Source organism: Macaca fascicularis, chromosome 11 (assembly GCF_037993035.2).
Source record: "Macaca fascicularis isolate 582-1 chromosome 11, T2T-MFA8v1.1".
In the NCBI taxonomy this organism is placed as follows: Eukaryota; Metazoa; Chordata; class Mammalia; order Primates; family Cercopithecidae; genus Macaca; species Macaca fascicularis.
The window spans coordinates 52,680,899-52,694,820 of record NC_088385.1 but is presented as its reverse complement, the minus strand read 5'-3'; the positions used below and the strand labels follow the sequence as shown (position 1 = coordinate 52,694,820).

Sequence of the window (13,922 nt, the reverse complement as noted above, 5' to 3'; positions counted from 1 at the left end):
TTTTGTATTTTATTAGTAATTGTATTAAAATTTTGACATGTAATCAAGTCTGTTTCTAAACAATTGCTTTCTCTTTCCTGTTTCTTTGGCAGTTGGCTTGATCATCTCACTATTTTGGTCAAAAGATGCAAGAAAAAAGTTCATGGGCCTTTTGTTTTTGTTGTTTTAACTCGGTGGGCAAGAGAAATGAAATCTTGAAACTGTCTTTGGATTTCTTGTGTTCTATATTATCCTATCGGATAATCTGAATTTACATTTTTTATGCAATGTGAGTTTTTTAAAAATAGTAGTTCTTAGGGTAGCTGTATTTTAGCTGTATTTTTTGGTGCTTGCAAAGTATTTTTTGGTGCTTGCAAATATTTTAACAGTCATTCAGTTTTTCACATTCAGATAGTGAACTTTTTGCCTGAGAGTTTGAGTACATTTTAAGATTTCATTGGGGTAAAATTTGAATGTTTGCTTACTGTAAGTATACTCATGCTTTAAAGACATTCTTCAGTATAAAGGGGAAGAAAACTGTAGAAGAAAATTTAAAGTTTCTAAATATGTTGCCTGAAAACATGTCATGGAGGATATATTACGGAGAGTTTTTTTACTTTTTCTGTTAATACCTTCGTGTGGTAATGGGACCAGTGTGTTAAGATCAAAACTTTTCAGGAGTTACTTAGCTCCCTATCGTCGTTTGGCACCAGCTAGGGCTTAGACAGTTTTCTTGAAAACCTGTGCTTTTATTCACAGAGATAGGATGAATCAGTGCAGTTACATGATACTGTTGATTCATCATCAATAACATCTTTTAGTAATCAGAAAGTGCAGTATTATACTACCCATCAACTTAATACTGAACTTTTAAAGTATACTATCGGAGATAGTCGTAGCATCTTAAAGAGAGTAGCAGGCATAAAAGTAATAAAAGGGAAGTCAACTGTAGATTAATTTTCATTGTAACTTCCCTTTAGCAAACCCTGCTATCACCTGCTCTTGTCTTTTAATGATGTAAATTGTACCTTGACAAGGTTTACCTTGCCCAGTGAAATAAACTTAAAATCCAGATTTTTAATTATAGTCTGTCCCCCAAAATAAATTAATAGCCTTGCACCTTGTCTTGCTTCTGAGCAGTAATACTGTTGGTAATACTATTACTCAGCAGTAATACTGAGTAGAGCCCAGAGTTAAAATATCCAGTATCATTTTCTTGCTATTCCCAAAACTCATCTTTGCATTATATATATTTTTTAGTTGTATCTATCAACTTAATATATGAATTCCTAGTACATAGACACATAAAAATTCAATACAAAGCATAAAAACACAACCACTATTTTGCTTTCAGAAATATCTTCCTAAAAAGTCACTGTGATCTTTGCTGATCTACAGTCTTTAACACTCCATAGCCAGAGTGATCCTGATAAAATGTCAGGTCATGTAACTTCTATTCTCAGATGACTTCCCTTCTCAGTCATAGTAAATTCCATACTCCTATGGTCTACAAGGCTCTATGATTTGAGTGTCTTCTTTCTCTCTGACTTCATCTCCTCACTGTTTCTCCAATCTCCTTTCCCCTATGCTGTTGTGGTCTTTTCTAACTACTATGCGTAAAACAACAGCCTTCCCCCCGGTATTTCGTATCTGTTTTTATACCAGATTTTTCTCCATAGCATTTATCATTTTGCAACATGCTGTGTAATTTACTAACTGAGGTTTATTGTTTATTTTCTTCACTCTAATTTAGCTTCTGTGAGGTCAGCATTTGTCAGTATTGGTCACTGTTTTGTCCCTAAACACCTGAACAGTGCCTTACATGTAAGTTAATGAATTAACATGCTTTCAGCTATAAACATTACAAATAGTGACTGTGGTTTGAAAGTTTAGACTAAGCAAGTCTCTGTGGCATAAACTGCCCAGTTACTTATATCCATGCACATGAGCCATGTCCATTTCAGGGGTCCTTGTTTTTTGTTGTTATTGTTTGTTTTGTTTTTGCTTTCAGATAGCATCTCACTCTGTCTCCCAGACTGGAGTGCAGTGGTGTGATCACAGCTCTCACTATGGTGCCCAGGCTGGTCTCAAATTCCTGGGCTTAAGTAATCCTCCCACCTTGGCCTCGCAAAGTGCTGGGATTGCAGGAGTGAACCCCCACACCCAGCCTAAGGGGTGTGTGTTTTTAGAGGAGTGTGACAGTATGTGACCTTGAAACTATCATTTGTCTTAATATAGAAGGAGCTAAGAATGCCTCAGCTAAGAGTAGAGCAGTGTAATAGTTTGTTTTCACGCTGCTAATATACCTGAGACTGGGAAGAAAAATAGGTTTAATTGGACTTACAGTTCCACATAGCTAGGGAGGCCTCAGAATCATGGTGGGAGGAGAAAGGCACTTCTTACATAGTGGTGGCAAGAGAAAATGAGGAAAATGCAAAAGCGGAAACTCCTGTTAAAACCGTCAGATCTTGTGAGACTACCATGAGAACAGTATGGGGGAAACTGCCCTGTAATTCAAATTATCTCCCAACAGGTTGCTCCCACAACAGGTGGAAGTTATGGGAATACAATTGAAGATGAGATTTGGGTGGGGACACAGCCAAACCATATCAAGCAGTATAACTATCTTATTGTTAAAAATGTTGTCATTTAGAAGCCATATTAATTTCTTATAGTTCCAGAAGGCAGAACTAGGATTGTGGTGATATGTATTGAAAGGGAGGAGAGAGGCAGCCAGAGGAGATCTGGGAGAATTAGTTAGCAGGCTTTTCTAGTAGTCTGGGAGAGATGAGGATAACTTGAATTAGGATGATAATTGTGGAGATGGGCTCAGTGGATGGGATTTGAGACCAGCAGGCCTCAGTTAATAGATTGAAAGTGAGGGAGAAAGAAATTTGAAAGATGACTTCTGGATTACATTCCTAGGTTGTGCCAGATAAGGACAAGAGCTCTTTTGGTTTTAATATACCAGGCTTAAAGTACCTTTGGAGCTTTCAGGTAGAAGTTCCTGTAAGTAATTAGATGTATGGTTCTAAAATCCAGAGGAGGAATATGGGCCGGAAATGGAAAACTGGAGTCACCCATACAGATAATTGGAACTATAGGTATGGATGAAATTGCCTAGGTGAGGGAATATAACTTGGGGGGAAAAAAGCTTAGGATGGAACCACAATGACCTCTAACATTTAGAAAACTTGGCTGGAAGAATGTGAGCTCCCAGAGAATACTGTGAAGATCAGAGAAGTAGAGGGTGAGTGGGGTGTTACAGAAACCAAAGGAAGAGAGTGTTACAAGGAGAGAGAAGTCAAGAAGAGAGAGTTGGGTCAAGTGTTGATAAAAGTTTAATAAGGTAAGAACTAAAAAAAAAATTTGTTGACTGTAACAATGTGAAGTTCATTGGCCCTTTGAACAAGCAGGACAGTAAGGTGATGCTTCTATAATTGCTTAACTAGATCTAAAAGTATTGAGATCAAAGTTTAATTATCACCCATATTACAGAAGACAGCTAATGTTTATCAGATATTTACTATGTGTCAGCCACTCTGTTGTAGACATTTTACATAAATTTTCATTTGATCTTTTCAGTAGCCTTGCAATGTTGAATGTATTAGTCTATTTTACAGAAATGAGTCTGGGGTTCTGGAGAAGTTAAATGACTTAAGTGTCAGAGAAGTTGCTAAGTATCTATACCTGGGTCCATCTGACTTTCAGTCTTCGGTTGTTTCACTGATCTAGAGGCCTGTCAACCTCTAGATCAGTGCTGTCCAGTAGACAGTTCTGTAATGATGGAAATGTTTTGAATCTGTATTGCCCGGTGTAGTAACTGATAGTGACGTGGTTGTTGAGCACTTGCAAAGTGGGTAGTGCAGTTGAGGTACTGAATAGTGGTTATCATATTGGACGATGCAGATAGAGACCAAAGGTCATTGACAATCTCCTAAATAATAAAGCAGGGTCTTATAAAAAGAAGAGGTGAAAATACATACTGTAATACTGTTCTTCATTTAAAAGGAACACTGCTTTGCTTATCTTCTGTAAGTGAATTTTATAGGTAACTGTAAAAAAAAATTCTCAAAGTTTCAGAAAAGTTCCTAGTACAGTACAAAGAACTTTTCCCCCTTGAGTCTTTTGAGAGTAAATTGTAGAATCCCACTTAAGCTCCATGTACTCTACAAAGACCTTTTTTCTCCTAAACCAGTTGAGAGTAAGTTGCAGGTACAGTCTCATCACCTCAAACAAGTACAAGGATTTTGTGTTGCACAACTACAGTATAACCATCAAAATTAGGAAACTGGCATGGTGCGGTAGCTCACAGTTCGAGAAATTTGGGAGACAGAGGCAGTAGGATCACTTGAGCCTAGGAGTTTGAGACTAGCCTGGGCAACATAGTGAGAACTTGTCTCTACAAAAAAGAAACAAAACTAGGTGTGGTAGCATGCACCTGTGGTCTCAGCTACTCAGGAGGCTGAGATGGGGGGATCACTTGAGCCCAGGAGGTTCAAGGCTGCAGTGAGCTAAGACTGTGCCACTGCATTACAGTCCGGGCATCAGAGCAAGACCCTGTCTCAAATAAAAAAAAAAAAAAAAAAAAAATTAAGAAATTAATCTTCCTATATTATTAGAATCTAACCTCAGACCACATTCAAGTTTTGCCAGTTTCCACAGTAATTTCCTTTGTAACAAAATAATTCAGAATTCTGTGTTGCATTTAACTGTAACATCTTTTTAGACTCCTTCTACTTGGAACAGTCCCCCAGTCTTGACTTTCATGACCTTGTTTGTACTCCTTAAAGCTTATAGATTAGTTCTGTTCCAAAATGTCTCTCCATTTGGGTTTGCATGATACTTTCTTTTTTTTCTTTTTTTTTTTTTTTCCAGGTGTACTTTTCTTTCTGTAGGATGCCAGATATTTCCTTATGTTTAGATTCAGGTTGTACGCTATTTGACAGTAATGATGTTGCATTTTTCTCATTGTGTCCGATCAAATGGCATACAATTTCTGTTTGCCTCATTACTGATGACATGGTAACTTGATATCACATAGTGTGCACTATGATAACTTGATTGAGGTAATATCATCCAAGCTTCTTCACTGTAAAGTTACTTTTGTCCCATTGGTAATTAACATGTATTTTTGTGGAAAAGTATTTTGAGACTGTAAAAATAGCCCATTCCTTGTTAAACTTGCTATTTATTTATTCCGAGATTGTCTTAGCTTTGGCTATTGAAAGCCCTTCAAGATAGTTTCTGTTTTCTTTTGACTTGTTCTTCATACTTCCTTTTTTGTTTTTTGAGGTGGAGTCTTGCTTTGTTGCCCAGGCTGTAGTGCAGTGTGGTGATCTTGGCTCACCACAAACTCCGCCTCCCGGGTTCAAGTGATTCTTGTGCCTTAGCCTCCCAAGTAGCTGGGATTACAGGCGTGGGCCACTACACCTGGCTAAATTTTGTATTTTTAGTAGAGACGGGATTTTGCCATGTTGGCCAGGCTGACCTTGAACTCCTGACCTCAAGTGATCTGCCTGCCTTGGCCTCCCAAAGTGCTGGGATTACAGGTGTGAGCCACCATACCCAGCCACTTCCTTCCTTTTGGGCATAAGAAAATGAAGCTTACCTTGTACTTTCCCTGCCCCAGCACTGGAATCAACCATTCCTCCAAAGAGTGGTTGCTTTTAGTGGAGAAAGGTATTTAGCAAACAAGATTTGGATGCTCTAATTATTTCGATGTCTGTGGGTAGAAAACCATGAATTGGTACTAATTTCTCCAATTTCAGTCCACAAGATTTGTTCTCTTTTTTTCCATTACCAAATTTATAACTCCCTTCTCACGAGGAGAACTCTGACTCATTGTCATTACTTACTAAATTTGATAAATCCCCTGCATATGGCCAGTTTCCCATTGCCTTAACTTTTTTCTCCACTTAGGCTCTGACATCCTGTCCTGGGATGCACCCCTTACTCCATACTTCTTAGATACCCCATACTGAAGATTTTACCATTCTGTTTGAGCTCTAGTACCTTAATCTGGGTTCCCTCACTATTCCTAACATGGGCATTTTGCTCACTAACTTGGTCTCCAATGCCTCTAGCCAGAATAGCAGCATACAGACGTGTTCTTTTAAAGTTTATACTTACTCCTTTTTGTAAAAGATTATTATACCAACACTTTTAGTGAAAATTAAAAGTGTTCTCAGTCTTCAAATTTAAACCCTTTAGAGTACATTTAAACTCTCTTGAGACTCACATCTCTGTTAGGGATAAGACTAAACTTCCTTTTTTATCCTTTTTTTACTCTAGACTTCTCAGATGTACTTTTAGGGTTGTCTTTTTATCGTAATTTTGACAATAAGGTAAAAATTAGTTTAGTCTTTTGTGTGTGCGTGTGTGTGTGTGTTTGTGTATGTGTGTGTAGGTTTAGGAGTCAGACCTGGTTTCGAACTCTGGTTGTCCTAGATGACTGTCACCTTTTATAGGCGATCTAATCAGTATCTCAATTTCCTCACCTAATTTTTTAATAACATTTATCTAAGTCCAGTGGTAATAGCAACTAACTCTGTCTCTTGTTCATACTCTTAAGTTAGCTCTGTTTAATGGGTGATTTTTAAGCCTTTTTAATGCGGTGTTCTATTGTTCAGTATTGATGGTGTTTTAAGTTTTTAAATGTACCGTGTTCTGGTATTTTGCGGATTAAACGTGGAAAGGCATGCCAGAATGTGTAGTTCATTACCTAGTATGTTGTAGGCATTCACTCTACCCATAGTTCTGAACTCCAGGTTTGTTGATGTCTATGTGTCTATTAGGTCTGTGCCCTAGGGGAGCTTAGCTCTAATCAGGCCTTCTTTATTGATATGTAGTCTTCTTTCCATTTTCTCCTGACTGGTTTCCCCTACTTTCCATCTCCCCACTGCCGCCACGTTTCTGCTACTGCATTAAGCTCAAAATCCCCAATTTAAACATCTTATAAACAACTTTAAAAACAGATAAATGGGAGAGAGGTGGACTTGAAGTCCACCTAAGAAAACACAATTTAAGTCCTAATTTAGACTGAAGAACATTAACTTTTTGCACTTTATTATTTTTCTTTTTCTTTACTTGCCTCAGTCGTTAGTTACTCCCCCACTGGTACATTTAAAAAATGTCTTAGGAACTCTTTGCCTATTTCTTAAATTTCGCACTTAGCATATGCTATCTTGTTCATCTTCTGTATCCTATGTCTCCAAGTCTACTCTTTGTACCAGGAAGGGATACAGTATCTTAATCTGTCTTTTTATTCCAATACCAGGCTTAGTACCCTGACCACAGTAGTTATTTAGCAGCTTAAAGCAAACCAAAACAGAAATACAAACATGAAAGAGAGCAGCCAAAACAACACTGTTTTAAAAATTCTCTGGGATCAAACAGTTTACAAATAATAGGTCTTGTTTGTTTTTTTTTTTTGTTTTGAGACACAGTCTCATTCTGTCACCCAGGCTGGAGTGCAGTGGCACAATCTCGGTTCACTGTAACCTCTGCTTCCCAAGTTCAAGCAATTCTCCTGCCTCAGCCTCCTGAGTAGCTGGGATTACAGGCATGCACCACTACACCTGGCTGATTTTTGTATTTTTAGTAGAAACAGTGTGTCGCCATGTTGGTCAGGCTGATCTCGAACTCCTGACCTCTGCCCTCCTCAGCCTCCTGAATTGCCGGGATTACAGTCATGAGCCACCGCACCCAGCCCTGATAGGTGACTTTTTTAAATGTAAATATACTTATAGCACTATTTTGTATGCCTAGATGGCTTGTCAAGAAGAATGTTTCGGTAAACTGTTATAATGGGGAATAAATATTAATGACTCAAAAAATTTATAAGCTATCATTCACCTGAAAACCTCATCATAGAAAACCCATCAGATAGGACAGTTTTAATGTAATAGGTCATATTTCTTTAGGAACTGCTGTGCGTGTCCAGTTACTTAATGCATCAACATGAGTAATGTGAGGGAGATGCATGAAAGGAAATAGCTTCGTTGTTTCAAAACTGCCACAGAACTAGATATAATTAAAACTGAATGGAGGGTAAACAAATCCAATTAGACTCTTTAAAAAGGTTTAAAATATAGTTCATATTAATATAGCCATTCCAACCATCTTTTATTATTGTTTGTATTGTTTGGCGTATCTTGGTCTATACGTTTAACCTATCTTTATTTTTAAAGGGAGTTTCTTGTAGACAGGCATATAATTCAGTCTTTCTTTAAAATCCAGTTTGATAATATCTTTTAATTGGTGTGCACAATTATTTACATTATTTACATTTAATATAATTATTACTGTTTGCTCCTCTATTTTCTTCCTTTTTTGGGAGGTGTGGGGAGAGACAAGGTCTCGCTCTGTCCCCTGGCTGGAATGCTATGGGATGGCCGTAGTTCCCTGCAACCTTAATCTCCTGGGCTCAAGTAATTCTCCTGCTTCAGCCTCCAGAGTACCTAGTACTACAGGTGCATGCCACCACACTCGGCTAATTTTTTAAATTTTTTGTAGAGGTAGGTGTCTCATTGTGTTACCCAGGCTAGTCTTGAACTCAGCCTCAAGCAATCCTCCTGCCTCAGCCTCCCAAAGTGTCTGTCCTTTTTTAGATTATATGAATATATTTTGATATTTTATTTTCAATGTATCCCTTGGTTTTTTAACTCTTATCTCTTCGCATTATTTTTTAGTGGTTGCATTAGAGCTTCATGCTTCAGTTGAGTAGCCAGTAACTAAATATGTGACTCTTGCACTCGAAATGTGGTTAATTTGAATTGAGATGTACTGTAAGTATAAAATACACACTGGATTTTACAAAAAGAATGTAAAATAGCTCATTAAACAATTATTAAATCGATTACATCTGTAATAATTTTTAAATTTATTACATGTTGAAATGATAATATTTTGGACATATGGGGATCTACCATTCAATCCAACAGTTCCACTACTCAGTACCTAAAGGAAAAGAAGTCATTGGATGAAAAACACACATGCACACACATGTTTATAGTAGCATAGTTCGCAATTGCAAAGATATGGAACCAACCTCAAGTGCCCATCAACTAAGTGAATAAAGAGAATGTAGTATATATACACTGTGGAATACTACTCAGGCATAATGTCTTTTGCAGCAACTTAGATGGAGCTGGAGGCCATTATTCTAGGTGAAGTATCTCAGGAATGGAAAACCAGATATTGTATGTTCTCACTTATAAGTGGGAGCTAAGCTATGATGATGCAAAGGCATAAGAATGACATAATGGACTTTGGGCTGGGCACTGTGGCTCATGCCTGTAATACCAGCACTTTGGGAGGCCGAGGTGGGCGGATCACTTGAGGCCGGGAGTTTGAGACCAGCCTGGCCAACATGGTGAAACCCCGTCTCTACTAAAAATACAACAATCAGCCAGGTGTGGTGGTGTGTGCCTGTAATCCCAGCTACTCCAGAGGCTGAGGCATGAGAATTTCTTAAGCCTGGGAGGTGGAGATTGCAGTGAGCTGAGATCGTACCACTGCACTCCAGCCTGGGCAACAGGGCAAAACTCTGTCTCAAAAATAAGTAAGTAGAAGGATACAGTGGACTTTGGGGACTCAGGGTGAAGGTTGGCAGGGAGTGAGGGATAAAAGACTACATACTGGGTACAGTGTAACGTTGCTCAGGTGGCAACTGCACCAGAATCCTAGAAATCACCACTAATGAACTCATTAATGTAACCAAGAACCACCTGTACCTCAAAAACTATTGACATAAAAATAAATTTTAAAAAAGATTTTTTTCTTCATGTTTGCTTTGTTGCAGTTGATTATGATTTATTTATTTGTTTATTTTTGAGATGGAGTTTCGCTCTTTTTGCCCAGGCTGGAGTGCGGTGGCACGATCTCAGCTCACTGCAACCTCCGCCGCCACGGGTTCAAGTGATTCTCCTGCCTCAGCCTCTTGACTAGCTGGGATTATAGGTGCCCACCACCATGCTCAACTAATTTTTGTATTTTTAGTAGAGACGGGGTTTCTCCATGTTGGCCAGTCTGGTCTTGAACTCCTGACCTCAGGCAATCCACCTGCCTCAGCTCCCCAAAGTGCTAGTATTACAGGTGTGAGCCACTGTGCCCGGCCTTTGATTATAGTTTATAAGCTTGTTTTTCTATTGCATTTATCCTATTTGGTGTTCTCTGAGCTTGGTGAATTTCTAAATTTGTGCCCTTCTTCAAGTTTAGGAGGCTTATGAACCTTATTTCTTCCAGTATTTTTTTTCTGTACCAATTTCTTTCTGTTTCTGGTACTCAAGTGACAGAACTTTTGATGTTGTCCACAGGACCCTGAGACTCTTTATTTTTTTCTTCTTTTATTTCTCTCTTCTTCAGATTAGATCATTTCTTTTAATTTGGCTTCATGTTCACTGACTTCTTTGCATTTCTATTCTGTTATTGTACCCTTTTTTTAGACATCATATTTCTTACCTCTAAAATTTTAATTTTTTATACCTACTATTTCACTGCTGAGAATTCTGTCTTTTCTTTTTTTGAAAGTGTTTATTTTTTTCTCCATAGAGCATAGTTATAATAGGTAAAGTCCTCAGTAATTCCAATATTTGAGTTATCTTGGTGTTGGCAGTTATAGATTGTCTGTTCCCTTGAGAATTGGTCACATTTTCTGGTGCTTGGAATGTCAAGTAAGTTGGAACTGTATCCTGGATAATATTATGTTATATCGACTCTAGGCTGTGTAAATAGCCTTCTAGAGATGTTTTGTTTTAGCAAATAGCCCATTAGATTCAGACCATACATTTTGGTGGGGTTTTTTGTTGTTGTTGTTGTTGTTTTGTTTTTGAGACAGGATCTCTGTTGCATAGGCTGGAGTGCAGTGGCATGACCATAGCTCAACCTCCCAAGTAGCTGGGGCTGCCTGTGTGCACTACCACACCTGGCTAATTTTTTTTTGTTTGTTTGTTTGGTAGCAATGAGATCTCACTATGTTGCCCAGGCTGGTCTTGAACTCCTGAGCTCAAGCAGTCTTGCCACCTTACCTCCCAAAGTGCTAGGATTACAGGCATGGGCCATCATGCCTGGCCTCAGACTGCAAACTTTTTCTTACCTTTTGGGGGTGATAGTTCACCTTTAGTTTAGTTTTCACAGCCTTTGCTGTATTGCCCTGGGTCTGTCCTGTGCTAACTGAATGCTTGCATAGCTCAGCTAGGACTTGTGTAGATTCATGCAGAGAATTAAGGAATCCTCTTGATCAGACTCTCCAGGATTTTTTCTCTACCCTGCAGTGTCCCCTTTTCCTGGTTCCTTTGGCTAGAAATGCCCAGAAAAATGGGGCTTCTCTCAGACTTTTAGCCGCCTGTGCCACTGCCACCATGTAACCACCCTAAGGACAAAGCTATCAGAGAAAAGATGAAAAATAAAACGGGAAGACTCAATGCAGTTTGCTTCTCTAGGTTTTTACTCCCCTCCACATTTCACCCACTTTAATTTACTTTTCAGAGTATAGTACTTAGATGAATTATTTAGTATTCTGCCCAGATTTTTTGAGGTAGGCTATAATGGGGCCTACTTTGTGTTAGCCAAAACCATATTCTAAAATATATCTGAAAATAAAATTTGAATCAAATATTTATAAAACTTAAGAAATTTGAAAACCAGTAGACTAGGGAGAATACTCCAAATTTTCAGACTGAATAGCCCTGTAAACAGCCTAAAGTTAATCTGTAGCTAGAATAACTAGGGGAAATGAAATAAAAAACAAAAACGTATTTATTCAAGGATGACAGATTATATTTATTCTTCAGAAAATGGGAGAACGGTGTTTCAGTTTTTTGATCTTTTTGGAAGACAGGAATCTCAGAGCTCTAAGGGGCTGTTTGTTTAGGGGTTGTTTTGATACAACTTTAAGGGACTTGGATTAATATCAAGGTTATTTTTTGGCATGGATTTGTAAAACTTCTCTAAATTATCACATCATTTAGAATAGTTTGTTTTAGGGATGTGTTCATTCATCATTTTTGACTCTTCATCCCTGTTTCCTTTCTCGTTAACATGTCTTACTGATACACTTTATGGTGTCGAACAAATCATATCCTGTGTTAGTCATGGCGAACATAGCAGAAGACTTACCAGTTAGAGATTTCACTTGAAAAAGTAGTTGGCAGTTTGTAGCATTTATAATAAGATTACATTTAGGAGATAATCCCAATATCACTCAATCTCTAACAGCATCATTTTGGTCTGAGTTGTCTCTTCCAAAAACAAACTATATATACTCTTTAACAATTATTTCTTTATTTTGTTAATTTATAAATCAGCTGCCCTGTTTCCCTAAAGCAAACTATTCTAAATGATTTGATACATTAGGTTATGTCTTAAGACATTGACAACTGGTATCTTACCAATATCAGTTTAGTTTTTCCTATTAGTGTATTTTGGGAAGAGGAATGCTAATGGTATTTTGGAACCTGGTGGAGCAGGACAGTCTTGATCCAGTCGTTCTACTCTCAGGTTCTTTGCACTAAAAGGGCATGAAAATCACTCACTAAATAGAGCTAATTTAAGAGAATGGAACATAGAGTTAACTGCTATTTATTACCACTGGACTCAGATAAATGTTACTTAATTAGTTACTTAAATACTGTAAGGAGATGGTATTCAGGTGAGTTGTTGGGTAACTTATGACCAGTATCTGGGTTAGAGTTGTAGTATTTCATAGGAGCAGGATTGTGAAATTCTTCTTTAAATTATGTGTAAAATATTCATATGAGGACACATTGATACATATACATTTATGTAACATAATTGTACTTATCTCTGAGATAGCTAGCAGGATGAGTTTGTGTTTCAGAAATTCATATAATAGGCATAGCTAGAGAAAAGAGTAGATGTTGTGTTTATACTGTGCAAGATAATTGCTTTTTTCCATCTGGGTTTTATAATAGCTACTTGTACCAATTTGTAAGGGATTAGTATGAAGAAAGTGATCAATTCTCGAGAAACCAATGAAAGTTAACTTTCAGCATTTTGCAAAAGAAACTAATTTCTGGAATTGAAACTCTGTAAAGTTTTAGAAATCTTGTTTAAACAGAACGGGGTAAAATTTCAGAAGCAGTGATTTGAACATCATCCCTTTTTTCCTATTAAATCCATTCTCATTTTTCTGTGACAAGCATTTTTATGTGGTCATTTATTTTCACTAATTCTCACCCTTTAACTCTTAGGATTTTTCTGTGGTTTCAGTGTTTATGCCCTCTCCAAAATTCTTGTTGAAACTTAATCCTGAATGCAACAGTATTAAGTGGTGGGGCTTTTGGGAGGTGATTAGGCTGTAAGGGCTCTGCCCTCATGGATGGAATTAGTGCCTTCTATAAGGGCTGGAGAGAACTAACAGGGCCCTTTTATAAGGCACTAATTCCATCCATGAGGGCATAGCCCTCACAGCCTAATCACCTCCTGAAAGGCCCCCACTTAATACTTGAAGATGCAGTAACAGGTGCCATCTTGGAAGCAGGGACCGGATCCTCACCAGGCACTGAACCTGCTGATGCCTTGATCTTAGACTTCTTAGCCTCCACAACTGTGAGAAATTTCTATTTTTTATAAATTACCTGTCTCAAGTGTGTTTTTTTTTTTTGTTTTTTTTTGGTACAGCAGCACAAATGAACTAAGAGAGCTTTGTTTGTTATTTGGACAGGCGTTATCATTTCTGCTCAGAAGTCTTTCCAAGGTACACCAAGTGTTAAAGTAAAAATACAGTTGACAGTTTTCCTGTTTTTCTTAAAAGGACAAAAATTCACCAGTTCTTCCTCTACTTCCATACTTCCACCCAGGATGCCTTTCTTGTCTTTGTTATTTTGCCTCCCAGATGTGAAAATACAGTGCTGTTGATCCCAAGTGCTCCTGTAGTCTTCTTGGGAGGTTTGGTTATAAAATGAGTCTGTAACATCTCA

General features: G+C 37.9%; 1 protein-coding gene across 4 annotated transcripts in view; it reads left to right on the top strand.

Annotated features, from left to right (window-relative positions):
* The window catches only part of SCAF11 (SR-related CTD associated factor 11), a 77,472-nt gene that overhangs the window by 1,476 nt on the left and 62,074 nt on the right, over positions 1–13,922 (top strand). The gene's annotated exons all lie outside the window — the stretch shown is intronic.